Here is a 13679-nt window from a genome sequence, read left to right as displayed (position 1 = left end):
CCTAGCACTAGGAATCAGCTTGTGTCCCTTCTGTAGCCAGTCTCCTAGCACTGGGAATCAGCTTGTGTCCCTTCTGTAGCCAGTCTCCTAGCACTGGGAATCAGCTTGTGTCCCTTCTGTAGCCAGTCTCATAGCACTGAGAATCAGCTTGTGTCCCTTCTGTAGCCAGGCTCCTAGCACTGGGAATCAGCTTGTGCCCCTTCTGTAGCCAGTCTCCTAGCACTGGAAATCAGCTTGTGCCCCTTCTGTAGCCAGGCTCCTAGCACTGGGAATCAGTTTGTGTCCCTTCTGTAGCCAGGCTCCTAGCACTGAGAATCAGCTTGTGTCCCTTCTGTAGCCAGTCTCCTAGCACTAGGAATCAGCTTGTGTCCCTTCTGTAGCCAGTCTCCTAGCACTGGGAATCAGCTTGTGTCCCTTCTGTAGCCAGTCTCCTAGCACTGGGAATCAGCTTGTGTCCCTTCTGTAGCCAGTCTCCTAGCACTGGGAATCAGCTTGTGTCCCTTCTGTAGCCAGGCTCCTAGCACTGGGAATCAGCTTGTGCCCCTTCTGTAGCCAGTCTCCTAGCACTGGGAATCAGTTTGTGTCCCTTCTGTAGCCAGGCTCCTAGCACTGGGAATCAGCTTGTGTCCCTTCTGTAGCCAGTCTCATAGCACTGGGAATCAGCTTGTGCCCCTTCTGTAGCCAGTCTCCTAGCACTGGGAATCAGTTTGTGTCCCTTCTGTAGCCAGTCTCCTAGCACTGGGAATCAGCTTGTGCCCCTTCTGTAGCCAGTCTCATAGCACTGGGAATCAGCTTGTGTCCCTTCTGTAGCCAGTCTCCTAGCACTGAGAATCAGCTTGTGTCCCTTCTGTAGCCAGTCTCCTAGCACTGGGAATCAGCTTGTGTCCCTTCTGTAGCCAGGCTCCTAGCACTGGGAATCAGCTTGTGTCCCTTCTGTAGCCAGGCTCCTAGCACTGGGAATCAGCTTGTGTCCCTTCTGTAGCCTGTCTCCTAGCACTGGGAATCAGCTTGTGTCCCTTCTGTAGCCAGGCTCCTAGCACTGGGAATCAGCTTGTGTCCCTTCTGTAGCCAGGCTCCTAGCACTGGGAATCAGCTTGTGTCCCTTCTGTAGCCAGTCTCCTAGCACTGGGAATCAGCTTGTGTCCCTTCTGTAGCCAGTCTCCTAGCACTGGGAATCAGCTTGTGTCCCTTCTGTAGCCAGTCTCCTAGCACTGGGAATCAGCTTGTGTCCCTTCTGTAGCCACTCTCCTAGCACTGGGAATCAGTTTGTGTCCCTTCTGTAGCCAGGCTCCTAGCACTGGGAATAAGCTTGTGTCCCTTCTGTAGCCAGGCTCCTAGCACTGAGAATCAGCTTGTGTCCCTTCTGTAGCCAGTCTCCTAGCACTGGGAATCAGCTTGTGTCCCTTCTGTAGCCAGTCTCATAGCACTGGGAATCAGCTTGTGTCCCTTCTGTAGCCAGTCTCCTAGCACTAGGAATCAGCTTGTGTCCCTTCTGTAGCCAGTCTCCTAGCACTGGGAATCAGCTTGTGCCCCTTCTGTAGCCAGTCTTCTAGCACTGGGAATCAGCTTGTGTCCCTTCTGTAGCCAGGCTCCTAGCACTGGGAATCAGCTTGTGTCCCTTCTGTAGCCAGGCTCCTAGCACTGGGAATCAGCTTGTGTCCCTTCTGTAGCCAGGCTCCTAGCACTGAGAATCAGCTTGTGTCCCTTCTGTAGCCAGTCTCATAGCACTGAGAATCAGCTTGTGTCCCTTCTGTAGCCAGTCTCATAGCACTAGGAATCAGCTTGTGTCCCTTCTGTAGCCAGTCTCATAGCACTGGGAATCAGCTTGTGCCCCTTCTGTAGCCAGTCTCATAGCACTGAGAATCAGCTTGTGTCCCTTCTGTAGCCAGGCTCCTAGCACTGGGAATCAGCTTGTGTCCCTTCTGTAGCCAGTCTCCTAGCACTGGGAATCAGCTTGTGTCCCTTCTGTAGCCAGTCTCCTAGCACTGGAAATCAGTTTGTGTCCCTTCTGTAGCCAGGCTCCTAGCACTGGGAATCAGCTTGTGTCCCTTCTGTAGCCAGTCTCCTAGCACTGTGTATTCCTGGGTAGTGTAGGCACTGCCTAATGCTCACAGATAATGAACTATTGCTTGATATGCAAAGTATGACATGTGAGAAGTGTAAGAGTCTTCAATGCGTAGAGGCAACCCTTTCATTTGAAGAAATGCCATGTGAGTACTATAAAGCATCACTCACATTTCTTCAAGAACCCACCAAGACAACATATGTTGAGGCGATCAAAGTAATTTCTTAAGCTTCCAAGAAATAGGAAAGTTAAGTCTCAGCATAAAAGAAGTACCACAGCATTACCAGCTTCACACATATCAGTGAGTCAGCAGTTTGTAAATGTTACACAGCCACAAATTCATGGAATACAAACACAGTACATCTTACTCACTGGTGACACCATAGTCAGGCATATACTCATGAGGCAGGACGAGGACAGGATGACAGACTCCTTTCCTGCACCACGATCAGAGATGTGACTAGGCCTCTTCAGTTCCTTATACTGGGCATATATGAATACAACTCAGAGGCAGTCCATATAGGTGTGCATGACTTGCAGTGTTTAACCTTTATGGATATGCAGTGGGATGTATTGGATTTCACATTTCATGTGTTAAATACAGGCAAGACTCTGAGCTTGAATGGCACCCTGCTTTTACCCAAACATAAGATAAATGGCTTCAGCAATTGACTAAGAAGTTGGTGTCATTCTAGGAAGGTCCAGTATGTGCTGGCCTATGGTGAGATGGAAGATAAACTAACTTGTTTCACAAGGGATGGTCTCACCTCACTTACCTTAGCTTACATTACTGGCCAAAGTGTTTGCTGCCATCAAAGTGATTTTTTTTTAAACACCTTTATTGAATTATCACTTGTGACACAGGCAAATTTACATTTATATAAAAGTAATCAAACTGTATTAACAAGTTCACATTTGCAAACATTATACTTTACATATATTGCTATATATCATATACATAAATTATTCAATTCCTGTCCCCTTTTTTAAACAAGAAACATCTTTATTAAACCATCACTTATGACATAGGCAATCATACATTTATATATTTGAAAACAAACCACAATCCTAGTCGCAAGACTTGTACATTACAAACTATACTGACACACTCCCAGCTGCAAACATTATACATCTCCTATAATACAACCAGTCATCTTCAGTCAAACATTACATAACTCATTTAAGTCCTGCCTTCTTTTTAAGCCTCATTCCTCTTTTGTATGTATTCTTCCCACAATTCCCATTTTTTACTATGTAGTTTGCTCCTACCCTTTTCTAAAGATCTCCATTCCAGTTGTTTTATCTCTGTTACTATAGTCACTAATTCCAGAATAGTTGGTTTAGATTTTGATTTCCATTTTCTAGTAATTGCTTTTTTGGCAGCCACCATTATTAGACACAGCAATACCTTACCATGTCTAGGCAGTTCCATTTCTGTATCACAGCTCAGAAAAATCATCTCCCTCCTCACACCAATTTGTCCACCCAGCATTTCTGACAGTGCATCCTGCAGGGAATCTTTAAAGTCTGCTAGCTCACCGCACCTTCAGAAAATATGTTCCCAATTATCATTTTCTTCCTCGTCACACCTCCAGCATTTGCTGTCTACCTGAGGAAAAATTCTCAGGAGTCTACTTGGGGTATAATATCTCTGTAAACATTTCCAAGCAAAAATCTTCTAGATTTTGTTGCATATTTGGGATACATACATATATCCTCTAATTGTTTCTTTGTGAATTGTTTATCCAATGTCTTTTTCCAAACCTTTTTAACCTCCTCTGATTGATTCTTATAGTTATCATGCAGTATTTTATGTGCCCTACTAATCTTTCCTTTTTTAATTACAGCGTCTGTTCTAGATTCTATTAAAAACTTTACCAGTGTTGGTCTTTCGTTTAGAACCCCCTATTTCTTTATCTTTGCCTATACTCTGATATCAATCCTTGATAGGGAAGGCAATCTCTTTCTTGCAGTCCAAATAAATTCTTGGTGTCTTCCCATTCTATCACCTTTCCCTTTCTAGTTATTTGCTCCTAATTGCAGTTATCCCTATTGGCAGAATCTCCTTTCTCCATTCCCTTGTTGGCTTAGTTATTAGAATACTTTCTGCTACTTTATAAATATAATATTTTGTATGATTATTGTCATATTCCTTAAAGGCTTGCATTAAACTAAAACCATGAGTGAGAAGGTCACTGAAAAACCAATCAGTAAAAACAAAATGAAAACTCCACCAAAGCTAGAACTTCCATTGAGTGACCTCCCAAACCCCTTGTATCAGAGGCACATGGATATATGCAAATGATCCTTATGAACATCAGGTGTTTCAGCTAATTGGCGATTCTGAATGCCCATTTTAATGGACAATTTCAGGCCAATAAAGCCAACCCCCACTAGCTGTGGATATGCATACTTCGGCCTTGTTATGACCTCATCAGCACAGCACAGCACAAGCACAGTGTTTGACTAAGCATTAGAAACACAAGGACCATTTGCATATATCCCATGTGCCTCTGATACAAGAGGTTTGGCAGGTCACTCAGTGAAAGTTCTAGCTTTGCTGGAGTTTTCATTTTGTTTTTACTTAAAGGCCTGCATTCAAAATCCCAGTCTCTCCTTGTTTCTTGAGCTTCACCCCTGTTTCATCATCATCATCATCCCTTTCCACTTTGAATTATAGTTTCCTGCATGTGCTTTGTATAGGAGGCTTAATTGTGTAGCTCTGAAATTCCCCATTCAAATCGGATAATCCCAATCTGCCCTGTTCTACTGGAAGAATAATGTTACCCCTCTTGACTCTTGCCATCTTCCCTATCCATATATAAAATCCTTCATATCTTTATTAATTGTTATCCACAACTTCTCCTCTGGTTGATAAAAATATGCCTGACCTGTGTATAAGATTAAAGGAACTAAAAACATGTTAACTGCTTGTATCTTACTATCCATATACATATAATAAAGCTGCCATTTTCTCAGGGGAGTGATGTTTTCACAGAACCTGTCAGTCAACGGGTTAGCTATGTTCACAGGCTCAGTATACGTGTATCATTAACTTCCAATTTGGCACAAATCTGGGCCTTTCCATTTAGGTTACAGATGTAACTAAAGAATACTTTCTGGTTGTCCTTAGTTGAGGAAGCTAATTTGGAGTCATAGTTTGCTTTGGAGGACTTCACAAAAAGGCTTATTTGCTTGCTTAATCTAATGATGGAGCATTTCCAGTTTAGGGCGTGCTCCCTCTTACTTTTAGACAGCAATTTTTCCTCTTATTGTAAAGTCTGTTAATGGCAGTTGTCCACCAGGCAGGTTTACTCTTCTTTGAGGAGCTTGTTTTGGTCTCTCAGATACGGCCAAGTCAATGTTGTTATACAGGTGTTTGTATAAAATATTGGTGTAGAACTCGGCATAATTGCCAGTTCCATATGAGGGGGAGGTGCATTGAAGTTATTTATCCCATCCCATAAGAGGTTATAATCTGCTTTGGAGAAGTTCTTAGCTTAGTTGCTGCTGGGAGGGGTGTCAAGTGTGTTAGTTACTTTGAATGAAATTGATTTGTTGTCAGATCTCACCACGGAAGACCTCACAGTTGGAGTGCTACAGTGGTTCCCCCATATTGTTAAGTACCAGAACCAGGATGTTGGTACTACCAATCTATTTTTAAATTCCACCTTAATTTTATCCCATTCCCTAGCTATATTTTCAGAAGTAATTTCAATCTGCTCGAATAGCTCCTGAATAATCTCCACAACCCATTCATTATATTTGTCTCTTTTCAATAGATAGGTGAGAAAGTGCCAGTGTCTCATTTTTATTTCATTACCCTGTGTTTTTATTTACTGCGGTGGTGGTGCTGCGGTAGCGTTGTCGCCTCACCGTAAGACGTTGTCTTGTCCAATTCTCAGCTAGAGCGTCTTCTGTGTGGAGACATGCGTTCCTTCGTTGAAGGTTGTGCATCAGAGCTGGCAACTCGGCACGTAAAAAATCTACTGCCAATCATTAGCGGACCGGAGTTCCGCTGTGGCAACCCCTAACCGGGAAAAACCGAAAGACACAACATTGGTGCATAATCTGAACGCATTGGATGCATATCAATAACTTCAATTAAATGCACATGTTCCTGTGAAATGTAAATTTTGTCCAGCCTAGCCCAGATTTTATATTTTGGGGAATAGTATGTAAACTCACTCCAAAGTCCTATTACTGAATTCACATCTTCCATGCTAAATATTTTCATAAATTTCTTCAAAAACCTACCTTCCTTTGTTATACTTTCCCTTCTGGGCTCACCAGATACATTTTCACTGCTGCAAATCAAATTTCAGTCCCTACCTATAAGAAATATTCCTTGCTGAAAACTGATTATTTTCCCCAGAATTTTCTTAAGCTCCATTATAGCAGTTTTAGGTGGAATTTAAATACATGCCAGTGCAATCCTCCTCCCTTGTCAGTAGCCCCTTAGCACTACAAATCTGCCATTTATCCTCTTCTATCACTATTAGGGCTCCTTTTACAATTAATATAAGTACTCTTCTTTTTCTTTGTCCCAGGTATTCCACTAAATAACCATCCCGAAAACCTTTTTTTATCAAATTCACATCTTCAGTTCTTTCCAAGTGTGTCTCCTGTAACTATTTGCACTCTACATTTTTTAATATAGTTTATTATTCTTGCTTTTTTGCATTTACCTAGGAGACCATTGGCATTTAAAGACATTACAGAAAGAATCATCCTATTAAAAAGTTTTTATTTCCACCTTTTATGCATAAACTGTTTGGCAGGTTGAACTTTTATATAGTTGTTTCTTGTCATATCCATCTTTTTATTTATTTATTTAACATTTGTTTACCAGGAAAGCCCAACTTGGAATGAAGCCAATTTCCAGTGGAGGGCCAGGGAGAAATGCTGTAGACGCATGTCTTTGTAACATGGGCGGAAACCGGAGTACAGAAGTACCTACCAGCAAGGCCTTGTCCCAATTCCTCTCAGATATCATTTGCCACTCTGTGTCCAGACATGGTTGCTGACTACTCTCAAGTTTTGTCATTTCTGTGAGATGTCCATTACAAAATCCTTTATTTTTTCCTTTAGTATATTTTTCTTTGTGTACTTCTACCTATAGCTCCGATTTCTCTTTCTCTTTCTTGATACTCTTTTTCTGTGGTATATTTTTTCTCCCTAATCTGTATAAAAAAAAAATCTAACTATCCAATCTGATAAATTTATTTAACAACTTCCTAAATCTTTCTTCCCTGCCCTTGTAGTTAACTTTGTATCTCTGTCAGGTGTGTGTGTGTGTGTGTGTGTGTGTGTGTGTGTGTGTGTGTGTGTGTGTGTGTGTGTGTGTGTGTGTGCATGCGTGCGTGTGTGTGTGTGTGCGTGCGTGCGTGCGTGCGTGTGTGTGTGTGTGTGTGTGTGTGTGTGTGTGTGTGTGTGCACGCAAGTGATAGTACTTTAAATGGCAATTACTTCCTCGTTCGTGGTATCTCTCAGTAGAAAAATGTCAGAGAAAGGATTTAAGAAGTGCACTAAATGCGGACATAAGATGCCTTTTTCAGATGGGCATTTCTTTTGTGTTTACTGCTTGGGACTTGAACATTTGAATAAACAGTGCAACTTCTGTGAGGCCTTTAATCCTAGGGCTCTCACAGAAATGAAAAATAAGTTGATTTTAAAAGGGATGTTACCCTCGACCTTCTCTCAAGCCACATCTGGGGTCCAGCCATCAACTTCCTCAAAGCAGAGGGATCATACAAAGAGGTCCAGATCAGCTGAGGCTTCATCCCCTTTGGAACCCAAGAGGAAAGTGCCTAGGTCAGATCCAACTTCACCGATACCTCATAAATCTTTGAATCCAATTAAAATGGTCTCTCCATATCCCAAGATGAAGATGTATTCTGACCCGAAGTCCTAGAAACTGAAACACCTCCCTTGGACCGTCTACTTGCAGTCATTAGATGCCAGTGCTGTCTATGGTCCCCTTTTCTAGAGAGGCACTCTAGGCCCTCATCAATTGTATCCTCCTGCTCTTTCAAAAGTCTCACCAAGACAGATGTGGCAAGGATGGTAAGAGAACTGGTCATGGAGCAACTTCAGAAGGGTATCCTTACAATTCCTACCCCATCAGATCAGGGACATCCATCACCATCTACACTTCCTCTTCCTAAACATGTAGGATCAGAGTTGTTGGACCCAAGTGCTCCAGTCCCAACTGTGTCAGATCTGAAGAAACTGGTCTCTTTGGATCCAACAGTGACTCTGAGTTCACTGGATCCAATGTTTTTGGATCTGGACTGCTGAGGCTTCCACATCAGATCCAAGGAGATTCAGTCAACTCCAAGGTTCCCTTCCTCTCAGAGCTTTGGCATTTGATAGTTCGGCTATGGCTTCCTCTTGGGTTGGCAACCTGCAGAGAGGGGGGGGGGGTGTGCTGGTAGACCAGGAACTCCCTCGCTCTGCTCTGTTGGTTTTCTTCTCCACTGGGAAGGACAGCCTTTGAGGAAGTGAAGAGGGTCTTCTCTGTACCTGCAAATCAGGTGGGTCCTTCCCTCTCAGCACCACATTTGACCACCCAACTGACATTGTCACGTGATCCTCACCACTCTACATCATTGGGACAGCTGGTCCAGGGCTTCCAGTCTACCCAATCAGGGATTCTAACCTCTTCCAATATTTCCCAGGTCCATCCTATCGAGGAAGTCCTTCCTAGGAAGAGACGGTGTAAGAGGAAACACCAGAACTCACCACAAGAGTCTATCACCATGGATACCGACTGAGGAAGAGGGCTCTCCCAAATCACCACCTGATGATGTCACATTCAAAGATATTCTCAAGCTCCTAAAATAAAAGGGTGGCTGATCTGTCCACAACCCATCTCCTGAAGAGTTGGTATACCTGGAAGCTTTCAAAACTGGCCCATCTACCTCCTGTGTAGCCCTGCCAGCTGACAAATTGGTGGATTTAATTTGTCAAAAGGCTTGGAAGGAATGTGACTCAACTGAACCCATCCCCAAGAGACCAGATAGAATTATGGCACCTCCAGCAGAAAGGCAGTATTGGAGTAAGGGTGTTCCAGTTGATGCCATTGTTGTGGTTATGGCCACCAACAAGGACAGAAGGCACTTAACAGGCAACTGGTTCAGGCATCTCCATCTGGAGGCATGCCTGGATGCATTTGTGTGATTTTGCAGAGCCTTACAAATCTTCTTTTTTAACACTCCATTTGACAGACCTTCCCTTTTCATAGCCATTGTGAAAGAGACACTTTCCAGGTTTGAGAAAGATGGAAAGACCTTGTCCGCCACTGGAGTATGTTTTTTGATCCCCAATGAACCTTTTCAAGGAGATTGTAAAATGTAGTTCAGGAAATCTAAAGGTTCATTCCAAGACACATGTGGAACTGGTTCTCCAAGAGGCAGAGGTGGGAATGATAATGGAAGAAGAGGAGGCCCTCCGAATACAGGGTCCAGAGATACTTTTTTTGACAGGCCCTATCAATGCTCCTGAATGGACCCCGATTATCTTTCTCTGGAGGTGTCACTAAAGTATCTATAGCCAGATGGATATTGGAATTTATTTCCTTTGTATGCAAAAATTGAATATTCCCCTCTAGAAACAGGTCAAGGTTCATTCTCCTAGATTTGTGGCAACTTCCACAGTATTCCTAACTAGACCTTCCATGGATGATATTTGTGCAGCTGCTACTTGGTCAAACCCACATGTCAGAATCAACTCCTTCTGCTGGTAAGATTTTTTTTTGTGCTTTCATAAAATTAATGCAGTCTGTTCCTTCCAGCTTCTCTGGTATAGCTGAAAATCTCAGGTTTTCCTATATGCTATGTCCTCTAACTATTATTTTTTGAAACATCTCTTCCTAAGCTGTCTCATATTCAGCCAACCTTATCTTCATTTCATCCTGTGATTTTTGCAGCTTCATTATCTCACCTGAATATCTGATCTGGTGTTGTTAATCTTCATTCAATTCATCACTGATGGGTTCGGTTCCGAGGGCTCGGAACCGAGTCGGCCTTATACCAAAGCTCACGCCAGCCAAAAACTCTCCAGCTAAGATTTTACCCACAATCCCAATTTTACCCACAATCCCATTCTTCCTGTTACCTCTGATGTCATTTGTCACATTGCCATAAAGCCGCATTTAAGCTAGCTCCCAGCTAAGTCTTTCATATTTTTGGAATATTCTATTTGATATTTCTAATAACTCAAAATTGTTTAGTGTGCTCTTAGCTAGTGTATTATTTCTTGTAGCTGTGTTTTGCTAAGTCTTTTTACAACTTTCCTGTTATTACCTATTAATCTTTGTACCATCACTGGTACATTCACTTCTCTCTACCCGCTGTGGTAATTCTTTTATACCATCATTGGTATTTTCTCTTAGCCTTCCAGTTAACCATTGTTGTCTGCTTAGTTGTGGTAATCTGTTTTTTTTTTTTTTTTTCCTTTTTGCTCATCGTGCATTGCTGATTTTGTTGATATTAATATGTCGGACAAAAAGGGCAAATCAGGCTTCAAACAATGCCTGAAGTGTGGGAGAAAAATGCCTAATAGTGACCTTTGTGATTACTGTGTTTTACTGTTTGGGAGTGCCTCATCTCTCTGTACAACCCCCCTTGCTCTTTCTGTCTGGGGTTTAGCTCTCATACCCTGAATGAGCATAAAAATAAATAGATTTTGAAAGGCTTACTCAAATTGCCTTTCTCAGAGGCTCTGTCCACATTAGAGAGTTCACCCCCTCTTAAGAAAGACAAAAAGAGACCACACTCCGTTCCCTCCTCACCCTCTGATGAGAAGGAAAGACCACAAAAAACAAAAATTCTGAAGCTTTCTGCACCAGAACAAAAGTCTTCACCTACGGCACCATCTTTGGTACCATCTTTGTCTATATCATCAACACCGACTACCTCGACATCACCAACGTCTATGTAACTGATGCAAAAACTTTGACCTCGACTCTTAGCCCTTTCTCGGCTCTGACATCTCAAATTGACCCTGCTGTTCCTAACATCTCATAAATGGAGACTGTGGTGCCGCTAGACATACAAGCACAGACCCAATATTCTCCATCTGTAGACCCTTTGTTGGGCCAGGCTTATAGTCTCTTCTAAGAGCGTCCAGAGTCCCCTTCCGGGATATCCACTAGGTCCACCAGGAGCCTCTTTGAACTCGATGTGGTGCGCTTGTGGACCAGCGGCTGACAGCCAGGGGGATTCCTTCTGATTCAAAATCCCAATCCATTATAGGACTTGGATTTTCTGCTTGACAGACTCCATCTTACTCTCCTCCTTCGTCCTCTTTGCAGGTTCCAAAGCCCTCAGCACTGACGCCTCTCTCGGCACCCCAGCTTTGGTGCTGATAGTGGACCCCAGAGTCAACCCTTTGGCCTTCGGTTCCGTTGGAACTGGGTCTTCCTCAGGCCCGGGACACAGATAGAACATTATGGTAAGACATAACCTTGTTTTTAAAGTTTTTACCATTTTCTTCAGCCTTTTGTTGTTTGTGTTGATATATTCCATCAGGATTTCATTTATTTTAACCACCTCTGTGCGCAGTTGTCTTATATCCTTGTGTAGGTTACTGAAAGTCCAGTCTGGAGGTTGGATTCCTTTTTGATGAACAGCTGCAGAACATTCCACAGTCCGTATTTCTTCTTCACTTTTTGTAACTGATTTTTTTTCCAGGTGCTCTGTATTTCTTTTTCCTGGCATCCAGGCAGTAGACTTACTAGCCAGTTACTGAAATTTACCCATAAACACAAAAGTCTACTGGCCTTCTCTGTTGAGTTTGTTTTCACATTTGGAGAGCTATTGTCAAGCTCTTACTCAGTTCGTAGCCATGTTGAAAGATCACTAGAATGTTTTTCTGAGGCCAAGTCTGGCTACTGGACATCCTGACATAGCAGATATAGTTACCCCAACTTTTAATTTTGACCAAATCAAGGTTGTTCTGCTCAGAAGTTTTTTTAACATTTTCATTAATGTCACACAATGTTAACAGTGATGTGGATACACATACAGTTATAGAAAAGAAAAAAGAAAAAATATTGTAAACATTTTCATCAGGTTTCTGCATTGTACACGTTTTCTTCACTAACACTTACCATTCACCCCATTACATAGCTTACTCAAGTCGTGACTTCCTTTAATTTGTACTTCTCTTCCCGTGAACACCTTTATGGATGTTTTGTTCCCAGAAAGTCCAATTATTTATTTGTATGTAATTCACCTTTTCCTTTTTCTAAAGATCCAGTCTCCAATTATTGTATCTACTTTACAATGTCCAATATTTCAGTCCATGTTGGTGTGGACCTTGATTTCCATTTTCTAGTAATTGCTTTCTTGGCACCCAATAGCATTAAACTTAGCAAGGCTTTACTATGTCTAGGCAGTTCAGTTACTGTATCCCAGCTCAAAATAATTATTTTTAGTTGTATGTTCCCCAACATTTCAGACAAAGGTCTCTGTAGGAAATTTTTGAAGTCTGCCAGTTCATCATATTCCCCAGAAATGTTCCTAGTTACCTCTGTCTTTCTCATCACAGCTACAATGATTGATATCTCTCCGAGGAAATTTTCTCTGAAGTGTATTTCCAGGCACAGATCTTAAACTTTCCAGACTTTGATGCATACTTGGGAGCCATACTGATGTCTTCACATTATTCCTGTTTATATTTCCTTTCCATTCTCTTTCTTCCCAAGATTTTCTAACCTTCTTTGATTGAGTCTTACAGTTATCATGCAGTACTTTATTTGCCCTACTAATTAACAGCAGCTTCTGTTCTAGACTCAACTAAAAGCTGAACCAGAGTTGGTCTTTCACTTAGGGCTCCCATCCTTTTCAGTTTAATTATACTCTATCAATCCCTGGGAAGGAAAGCAGTTTCTAACCTGCAGTCCAAACTTCCTTTTGGCCTCATGCCACTCTAGTACCTTTCCCTCTATAGTTATTTTCTCATATAACCTTGATTCTGTTGATAGTTTTCTCAAATAAATTCCATTCTATTCCCTCCTGCCTATTTTCTATGCTCCTGCTTACAGTCAGCATTGTTCTTAAAATCTCCTTTCTCTCTTCTTGTGTTGGCTTAAGTTTTATAATATGTTTTGTTAATTTATAGTATTCTGCATGGTTGTTTATTCTCTCTAAAGGTCTGCATCCAAAAGCTTATTCTATCCTTATTTCTGGAATACTGCCCCCATTTAATCATCATGCCTTTCCACTATGATTTGTAACCTCCTGCATGTGTTATCAGCCTTAACTGTGGACTTCAAATCTAGTTCCCAAACCACCTTATTGTTGGGGAAGAAACAGCTTATACCATTTGAGTCTGGCCTCATCTCCTCCCAAATGAATTCCTTCAGGTCTTTATTATTTACAGTCCACATCTTGTTCAGTGGTTGGCAAAGTATGCTTGAACTGTACATAAAACTAAAGAGACTAGAAACATTGTCATTGCTTGTATCTTACTATTGATATCCATAATCAAGAACTTCCAAATTCTCATTTTGTGTATTATCTTTTGTTTAGCCTCTTCCCATGTAACCATAGTTGCCATAACAGAATCCTTTTTAATTCATATACCTAAATACTTCATCTTATGTCCT

This window comes from Protopterus annectens, chromosome 3.part1 (assembly GCF_019279795.1).
Source record: "Protopterus annectens isolate FY-2018-M chromosome 3.part1, PAN1.0, whole genome shotgun sequence".
In the NCBI taxonomy this organism is placed as follows: domain Eukaryota; kingdom Metazoa; phylum Chordata; order Ceratodontiformes; family Protopteridae; genus Protopterus; species Protopterus annectens.
The sequence above is the reverse complement of the archived record's forward strand: the minus strand, read 5'-3'. Positions refer to the sequence as shown.